Here is a 9,827-nt window from a genome sequence, read left to right as displayed (position 1 = left end):
TTTGTTTGGGGCAGCTAAAACATAGTTTGTAATAAATTGTGTATATTTCAAATTTTGATCCCTGATACCTCTGTAAATTTCTCAATTTACAACTTTCATGTGTTTCCTGAAAGCTGTCGGGCTTCCTCCAGAATTATTAACCATTGTTAGATCCCCAATGCGTCTGTGGAGGAGGGTCACTCGGAGCTACTGGTATCAATAATAGCTCTACCACAGAGAAAAAGTGGCACTTTTGAGCATCTCCTCTTAGATTTTTCATTTGAGGATCATATTTGAAAGTTCTTTTTGTGTGGTCCCCCTGGTATCTTAACACATGGGCCTTATTTCTCTTGCGCAGTGATCTAAGGCTTCTCTTTATACTGTAGGGCCAGCTGCTGTAGGATGATGGCCCAGTTCAGGGAGGCATCTTCCTTGCAAGGTGATTTTTGAAATTATTTCTAGGCCATTTTGTTAGGTGAGAGCCAAACTTATTGTTTATTTATTTAGTATTTTAGGACACGGTCTACAGGGTCTCACTATGTAGATCGGACTTGTAGTGATTCTCCTGTGTTCAGCTCCCTAGAGCTGGGATTACAGGCGCGCCACCATACCCAATCTCAATCCCTGTCTCAGCGTGCCCCAGGGGTGGGGCCGGCACAGCAGGCCCAGGGATCCAACTCCAGCCTCTGTGTCTGCCTAAGCAGGTGCTTTAGTCTGCTGAGGTATTTGGTCAGCCCTTCAAACTTATTGTTTAAGTGCAATAAAATTCAATTCTAGCCAATCCTTTTCATGAAGTGCCTCTGGGAAAAATGTAGACATCTTTGAATTGTAGATTTATATAATGTTTAAGATTACTGAAGGCCAGCGAGGTAGCTCAGTGGACTAAGCACCTGCTTAGACAAGCTCAGCAACCTGTGTTTGATCCCTGGCACCACTGTGGCACCGACCCGCCCTGGGCTTGCTGAGCTGGGCATGGTGGTGCACACCTGTAATCCCAGCTCTGTAATCCCAGCTGAAAACAGGAGGATCACTGTGAGTCCAAGCTGCTTAGTGAGACCCTGTACCAAATACATACAAATTAAAAAAATAATAAAGATTATTGAATATGAATCAATTGAAAAATAAAGGCTAACCACATACCCTAAACAGATCTCATTATTTGACTTACCCAGAATATTACCAAGCGTTGTGAACCTGCCTTGAGTTAGATGACTCCGTGTGTCAGAAGCAGTATCAAGTGGATGAGTGAGCATAATTAAAAATACATTAATGAATGTATAGAAACTTTTTGTTGTCTTTAAGCCTTGAGCCTTGATACCGTCCCACTAGTTGTAGGCCGTGGGCTTTTGATGTTCTCATTGCAGTGTTCTTGCGATCGCTCCATCCACAGCCCCGTCAGTGACCAGTGTTGTGTCCTTCCGAGATAACGGGCCCTAGGTAGAGTCTAGGATCACAAGCTGAGCAAGCCAAAAATGGTCCAGGTCGAGGAAGACTTGGCACATACTGGAAAGCTAAGTTACTTAGCTGATACAACAGCTGACAGTGAAATGCCCGATACCGTCCTGTCATCTACGTGTGGCCTCACTAGGAGAGCCGGAGGGGCTTCTCCTGCCTGTCCGCTTGGGTGCACTTTGAGCACTACGAGTGCTAGCGGGAGGGCAGCTCTGCTGCCTTTTTCTGGTTGGTTCTGGAAACCTGAGGCTTGCTCTGGCCAGAGAGTGGCAAGGCTGTGGTCTGCAGAGTGAGTCTGCAGCGAGTGGGGTTGGCAGTCGATACTGAGATTCATGTGCAGATGTTTCCTTTACAGTGTGCCTTGGAATAACTTCAATACTGAGTATGGTTTTCACAACCTAATGTAACTGTATTTAGATCAAATGCATATAATTTAAATATTTCTTTTGTATAACAGTTACCATTTTTTTATTTACACATATATATGATATGTATGAGATATATATTGATATATATATCTCATAAATATATCCCTGATCATTTTTCATCCCCCGATCCCCCTTCTCTACTGTCTCTGCCCCATCTCTAAAGTGCTTACCTTCCTGTCTCCTGCTATCTCTCCTTTATTGTTTTTGGGTTTTCAAGATCCAACTACTTTCTTACAAATGGTGTGATTTTTACATAGTGGCGGTAAAGTACAACGACCAGTATTCATTGTGACGTGTAATTACACTGCCCACAAAATTATAGTTAACTTGCTGGGTCTATGTTTGAGAATAATTGTTTAATTCTGATTAAAAAAATTAAAAATATCAGCATCCAGGACCTTATAAATCTGTCTGTATTAGTAACGCGTTTTGTAGTGCTTCTGTGATGGCTCTGTGGCTATGTATTATCACCTGAAAAGAGTACGGATATTAATATTATTTTTGGGATTTCTGCTTAAGCACTGTCTTCCGGTAACAGTCTGTAAAGATAAAGCCTGGGCTTTTTTTCTGGCCTTGGTCTAACAATAGGACCCAGCGGTGATTATTTCCTTATTGGTTTATAGATTCTTGCTTTTCATGATAGAATAGGATGATGGGACAAAACAAATACTCTTGCAGTCCCAACTTGATAATGCATGGTCTATGTAGAAAGAAGGAGGTTTTGTTTTGTCTGTTTGCGTTTATCAGGGCTCACTGTGTAATCCAGGCTAAGCTTGAATTTGCAGTCCTCCTGCCTCAGCTTCCTGAGAGCGAAGGTTCAGGCCTGCACCGCACGCCTGACTTCCTTTTTCTCCTGTATCCATTCCACAGCTGTTTGTCGGGCTCTTGTCTCCTCTGTCCGGTTTCTGTTACACTGTACGACATTCTGGGTGTTAGTGCAGAATGTTTTCTACAGTTTGAAGTACTTCTGTGAAAAAGGGTAAATGGACTTGATTTGACTTCTTAGCGTTGGCGAAAAGAAGCCTGAAATCACCAGTGAGCAGAGAGCTCAGTTTGTAGAGCTTTACTGAAGTGTGTGGAATCAGTCAAGAGCCCCATCTGACTTGGACATTCAGCTCACGCAAGGGAAGTTAATTGAAGTTGCTGTATAGCCCGCTTTCCTTGTCTGTGGAAAGATGTGGTTGGACTGACGATACTTTAGAGCCCTTTTAACGCTGATATTTTATGCTTTCTATATTGTAATGTTTGAGAAACAAGTAAGAAATATACATTCTTTTGCAAAGAATGTACTGAGCAAGTTTTTAAGAAAATGTGTGCATTGCTATCTGTATTGGCCAGGCTTAGCGTGAGGCTTATGCTAAATTTTGTTAACTTTAGTGATTGGGACAGTCAGCCTACGACTGTGTATCATTTGGGACGGACATCTTCTGCAATTGCTGTCATGGGAGACTCTAATCATGGATTTGTAAAACTAAGAGTTTTTGTTTAATAGTTAAGGCTATTAGTATTTATCATTACTAAAATTACTGTTTTTCTTTTTTTGGTTGAGACATGGTCTTGTTCTGTAGTTCGGTCTGGCCTTGCACTTGTAGAAATCCTCCTGCCTCTTCCTCCCGAGAGCCGGGATTACAGGTGTGTATCACCATGCCTAACTTTAAAGTAGTTTTTTATATTGTTGAGTACTTTGAGATTCTTAACTCAGAAAAAATCCAGTCTATGGGACCGACACTGGAGGGGCCGGGCAGTTAAATATTTGTGGAAGGTGTAAGAGATAGCAGATTCGTACTGCCTCAGCCTCAGGGAGGGAGGCAACCCTGGACAGCTGCAGAGTTCAGAATCACAGAGGTGCTAATTAAGACAAAAGGAACGTTGGCTAGGCCTGTGACAGGTAGCTTGTGGAGCTCCAACCAAGGTGACAAGTTTTAAAGACAGTTTTAGAAAGAATTTGATACCTATTTTCATCAGTGTTTTTATAGTACCAAATTTAGGAAAACCCTTGTGAATAATATAACTAAGTCCAAAACTAAGGTTGGTATTTTTAACTATAAGATAAAATAAATAAAAATATATGGTATAATATCAGATGTAAAATTTATGTTTTATAGTTGTGTAACTTTGTAATATTTCATTCAGATCAACTCAGTAAATTTATGTGATTTGAGTTTTATTTCATCTAAAAATGTTAAAATACATTTTAAAATCATAAATATGGTATAAATCTGGATTAAAATAATGCTGTCCAATACCCTGGAAAAAAGTTTCCTATAGCGCAGAGGCTTAAGCGCCTGCCTTGGCAATCACGAGGTCCTGAGTTTGATGCCTGGTACCGCAAATAAAATTTCGTCATTTTGCTGAAACTTCCTTTCAGATTGCAACTTCAGCAGCATTCCACTAGATGGCGCCAAAAGCCTGCAGGAAATCAGGAAACCCTGCAAGTGATAAGGTTACCTTTGAGGCCTTACTGTTGTTCAAGTGGGCTTTTGAGAAAGTGTGCTGTTTCCTCACAGAATGAGACATCTGGGAATTCATTATGCACTTTGGTGGTACATAGTTTTAGGGTATCTGTGATCTTGAAATAGGTTTGGGATTCTGCTTCATTTGGAAAAAGACTGAATTATTTGTTTAGTGATTTATGACTTTAATAACACTGATTAAATATTGAAAATTTTATTTTATTTATTTTTTGCTTCAGCTCTGCGTAAATATTTGTGGCCAAATACTTTCTCCTTTCAATTAGATCTCAAATGTGATGTTAACAAGAGTGCGGCTTCTGTTTTAGAATTTGTTACAAAAGAAGAGCTTCTTTTGTTTTGACTGATGAAAAAGGACCAAAGGTAAAGCAAACAAAAGACAAATTTATCCTTTACAGGAGGAAAATGTAGCTGGTATGGTGGCGCCTACCTGCAGTGCGGCACCTTAGGAGACTGGGGGAGCAAGACCGCAAGTTCTAGCTGAGCCTTGGCCATTTAGCGACTTCCTAAGACCCAGCGCACGTCAGCAACAACAGAAAGGGTGGGGTGGGGTGGACTGAAGGGCAGCACAAAGGCCCAGCTTCAACCCTCAGTACTGGAAAAAAATCCCCACAAGTACCTCACAGCACGCGCACGTACACGCACACACACATGCACACGCACACACAGATTGTATAGATTTTGCCCGTAAGGAATGTTATGTAAACTGTGATCTGACAAGCTAAGAACAGAAAAGGGAGTTAGACTTTTAGTATTGTGTCTGCATTTGTTTCTTTTTTGTAGCTTTGAAACGCCCTGAGATAAGGGACGGTTTTACATTCATCTTTGTTTGAATAGAAACCTACCGCTGAGGGTTACAAGTTTCTACACTTGGGCTGTGCATTTAAAAAGCAGGTTAAATTACTTTTCTGATTATAACACCGAGTTTGATAATGGTAAAGAGACCCTGTTTGGTTTTGTAAGTAAATTTTCATATTTATAAATGTAGCTAGAATTGAAAGCCCTAAAATTGGGGTTGAAATTTTCAATTTGGGTGCATTTTGGATAATTTAGAAGCCATTGTTTTAAATTCAAAATTTGTAGTCTCTGTTTTTCTTCCTGAACTGAATATATTCTCTTAAGTGGAAATTGCTTTGGAAAGTTATAGTCTGGTTTCTTAGAAACCAGAAATATTCTGGAAATTTTTTTTGCAACACTGTACATTTGAGAGAGAAAATTGTTTTACAGACCTATCTCGGTAGTTGCCACAGAATCATTTGTTTTTATGCTGTGAAGAAAAATGGTTCGACTGAATCGAAGATGTTGATTTAAATTTCTGTTAGGATTACTTTTCTTCATTTTTCATAAAATTATAACATATATTTTACATGTATATTCACGTAGATTTATTTCAAAAGCTATGTGAATATACATGATAATCAAAATAAAAAATTGTGTATTGTTACACGAAGCCTGGTGGTTTATTGTATCTTCTGGAAAAATAGCCTGTGAAACATTGAATAAATTCTTTGTTGTTTAGTACTTTCCAAAATAATTTTGCTTTTTATTTTAAGAAAACATTGGACTTTGCTTTGATATAGCCTCTGAGATGTGTAAAGAAAATATATTTTTAATAAACGAAAATAGAGTTCTAATATATATGGAGGATTTTAAGGAAATATGCATTATATATAAATATGTATGTGTATAGAATTAATAGAGAAATCTCTCGGTGCCTCTTATTGTCCTGTGGTGTCCGTGCAGACACTTCCCGGGGCATCTCTCTGCCTCCGAGGAGCCACCCTTTCTTGCCTGAAGCTGTTGTGTGCTTTCCCGCGCCACTGTTTTAACTGTGGCTCTTTTGTCTATTTGTAACCATCTCCCCCAGTTTCTTCCCTCAGCAGTTCTGCCCATGCCCGGCTCTCTGGATGCTGCCTTTCTCTGCGCGCGTGTGAGCCCTGCCGCCCGTGCCAGCCTCTGCCTCTCCCGCTCGGCTTTGCGTTGTCCCCGTCATCAGTCCCTCTCATGTTAGAAGCATTTGAGTGAGGGGCTGAGTTTCACTTATCTCTGCTCCTGGTTGACCTAGTCTGAGGAATCTGTATGAGGAAAGGGATAAAAAATTGTTTGTTAGATGCAATTATGTCGACTGGGACAGGAAAGTAATAGAAGTGTGAAAATAGGCAGCCTCGCTGCTGGGGATGATATGCCAGAGAGAATGGATTTGTTTACTTTGTCTCTTCTGCTTTTTTTCCCTTTGCTGTTAAGTTCATTAGTTTATTTGTAGTTTTTCTCTCACTTCATTCAGGGGCGACATTGATGTACATTTTCTTTATTTCTGTGGTAGTTGGTTACCATTGACAGGAAAGTTGTAGCACATTTGGTAGAGTTACTGATAAGTTATTTTTGGGTTTTCAGATTTTACAGAGCACTGGGACCACCATTCAAGTTAATGTGTATGTAGTTACTGTTTGATACAAAATTCAGTGTAAAAAAACCTTCTTCAGCATTTTATCTATAGTAACACTTTGAAAGTTGAAAATATTTTATTCAAAACTTATATAGTGCAACCTTTTTGTCTTATTTCACAGATTTTCATATGGTATAAAATTTTATTTGGTACTCTTTTATGCATTTTTTTCCTTTAAAATTGTTGTTATAGGAAATCTTTTGTTCATTTTGTTTACATGAAATTTTGCTTCACAGATATTAGTTTGCTGCCTTGTTTCTGTTTTTGGTAAAAAAAAAAACAAAAAACAAAAAACATATTTTTGTATGTCTCTCATCCCAGGAGAGAATTTTACATAATAGCAAAAGTTCTGGAGTTGTTTTACTAAGAATATGCAATGTAGCTGTATCTATTCTTTAGTATTTACATATCCTATATTTCCAAACCATTTAATATTTGTTACTTCAAGTTAGAAGAGAGGCATCCTTTATTAAGAGCTTGTGGAAATTTTTGACTATTAAAACAAGAGCTTAGTTGGGCATACAGCTCAGCGGTAGTCCCTGCTTGGTAAGCACAAGGTCCTGAGTTTGATCTCCAGTATTGGAAAAACAAACCAAACAAACCAGCAAGCAAACCAAAGCAAAACTAAAAATAACAAGAGCTTATTGGGGCCCGGGATATGGCTCAGCAGTGTAAGCGCCTACCTGGTAAGCACAAGGTCCTGAGTTTGACCCCTGATGCTGGGGAAAAAAATAAAGAATGAAAATAAGAATTTACTGCCTTTTTTTTTTAACATCCATTTTTAAGTGTAATTGACTGATCAATCAATTTTCATTTGATCAATGATAATTATCTTCAACGTGCTGTGGCACTACAGAGCATAATTATGGAGAATAAAGAGCAGTCTCAGTTCTCCAGAGGCGTGAGATGTGATTGAGCAGGCGAATGATTTAGTGGAAGTAGCTTTACAGACTCCAAGTGCAGCAGAACTGAAAACACATAATGGTCTTGATTCTCGTCAGAATGGAGTTTGGCTGGATGAATTCAGACATGTTTCAAAACGAGGTGACCACATAGGCTGCAAGGAGAGAGAAAGCCTTTCTGTGTTGTGGGATTGAACTCTACACTGCGTGCTGAGTTTCTTTCCCTTCCTTTCCCTCATGCAGGCTTCTGTGTTAAGTGTTTCCTGCCATTTCTTCAGAATTGTTGCAGGGGTTGTCTTCTTTCGGTGATAGTAATTGCTTCGTTCTTTAGGAAGGAACATCTGACCTTTTTTTATACAAATGCAAAGTGTACTCTTTTTAGAGATTCAGAACATTTTGAAATGTACATGTGAGATCTTTAAAATGAAATCACGTTTTCTTTTTGGCATTTTTAATAACTTTCAGTGTTTGTTGAGGGAGGTGTGCTTGTGGCAGAGGAGAGACAGAGAGAGAGAGAGAGAGAGAGAGAGAGAGAGAGAGAGAGAGAGAGAGAGACTTTTAGTATATGTGCTGCCAAAGTGAGCACCAGACTGAGACTTTTAGAGGTAAAAACCACAAACAAAACAAAACAAAAACCAACCCCTAGATATGAAGAACCTGAGTAAAATTTCCAAGACTGAGAGCAGAGTTGCTGCTAAACTCTTAAGTGTCTACTTCAGTCTACTTAGGAGCTGTGTGAAGTGCCTCAGTGTGGTGTTACATGTTGATGGCATTTATAGATTTCAGATGAAAACACTCAGTCACTATAATCTATTTGGATTTTTGACCTGGCTAAATACCTGATTTTTTCACTTTTAGCAAGAATTCATATATTTCTGAATGGTACCAGCCGCCATTTATTTACTGTGGTGCTGCAGAATTCCTAGGGAGGCAACAGTACCAGATTCTCATTGGGACTTTACTGCCTTTCTCAGCTTACAACTTCGAAGATAGTACTTCAAGTGCCTGTGGACTGTTAGGGAGGGAGTTTGCAGGAATTTCTGACCACCTCTACTCTTACACATCTCACTGTCATTTCAGATTTCTAGGGGGAGTGTGGAGCTTGCTTTTGATCAGCTGGTTGGGACTCTTCCCTTCTTCAGTGGTGTGGGTTTAACCCTACCTAGTCTGTCTCTCGGTGCCACTGTCCAGGGTGCTGATGGATTAATGTGTAGTAGCTAAAACCTCCCCAGAGTGCAGCGCCCTCTTTGTTTTTCTACTGTCTTCATAGTATCTCTTCACAGGCTGAATCAGTGATGGCCATTTCTTTCTTTTTTTGTAAGTGTCTTTTATAAGTTGAGTTTGATTTATAGGTCTTTTTATGTGACTTTGCATTCATTCTCTTTTTGAAATTTAGGGGAATTTAAAAATTACTATTAGTTTCTTTGTGTGTGTGTGTGTGTGTGTGTGTGTGTGTGTGTGTTTGGGGGGTCTAGGGATTGAACCCAGAGCCTAACTCATGGTAGGCAAGTGCTTAAGCACTGAGCTATAACTCTTCCTCCACTGAAATTTTAAACAGTAAGCCATTTAGAGTTTCTGCTCATTCAAGGAATCCGTCATTTTTCTAATCTCTATTTTTTTTTGAATCAGTGTCTTCTTTAGAAACAGTTATTAATTCTTTCACTGCAGAGTTTTTTTCAGATTGGATTTCCTCCCTATGTTTCTGTATTTGATTCTTTATTTCAGATGCTGTGAGTTCAGAGAATTCCTTTTTTATTTCAGAAAATAATTCCACTGTGAGTTACTCTGTGACTTTCTGCTGTTGCTTATTTATATTTGATGCTGTTAATTCATACATTTCAGCTGAGCTAGTGTCCATACACTTTTTCTGGGTGGACAGTGGGTTTCCTCCATATGTTTCTGCCTTTGACTCTTTCTGCAGATGCTATTAATTCAGGGATTTTTTCATTTCCAATCTGAGTTCCTCTATACCTTTCTGCAGCTGTTTTTGTATTTCAGAAGCTCTTGATTCATTGATTTCAGCTGTGTGATTCCTAATTTGTTCTGTGTTAGTGTCCTCTGCAGTTATGGCTAGGCTTGTGGTCTGAGATTGCATTTTGCTCCTTCTCGTTGTCATTTTGTATAGCACTGTCTTATGATCTTTGTTGTA

General features: G+C 39.2%; 1 protein-coding gene across 1 annotated transcript in view; it reads left to right on the top strand.

Moving 5' to 3' along the window:
- Positions 1-9,827, top strand: part of Vps50 (VPS50, EARP/GARPII complex subunit) — a 137,829-nt gene that overhangs the window by 7,256 nt on the left and 120,746 nt on the right. The gene's annotated exons all lie outside the window — the stretch shown is intronic.

The sequence above is a fragment of the Octodon degus genome, unplaced genomic scaffold, assembly GCF_000260255.1.
Source record: "Octodon degus isolate 3935 unplaced genomic scaffold, OctDeg1.0 scaffold00262, whole genome shotgun sequence".
NCBI lineage: Eukaryota > Metazoa > Chordata > Mammalia > Rodentia > Octodontidae > Octodon > Octodon degus.
The sequence above is the reverse complement of the archived record's forward strand: the minus strand, read 5'-3'. Positions and strand labels throughout refer to the sequence as shown.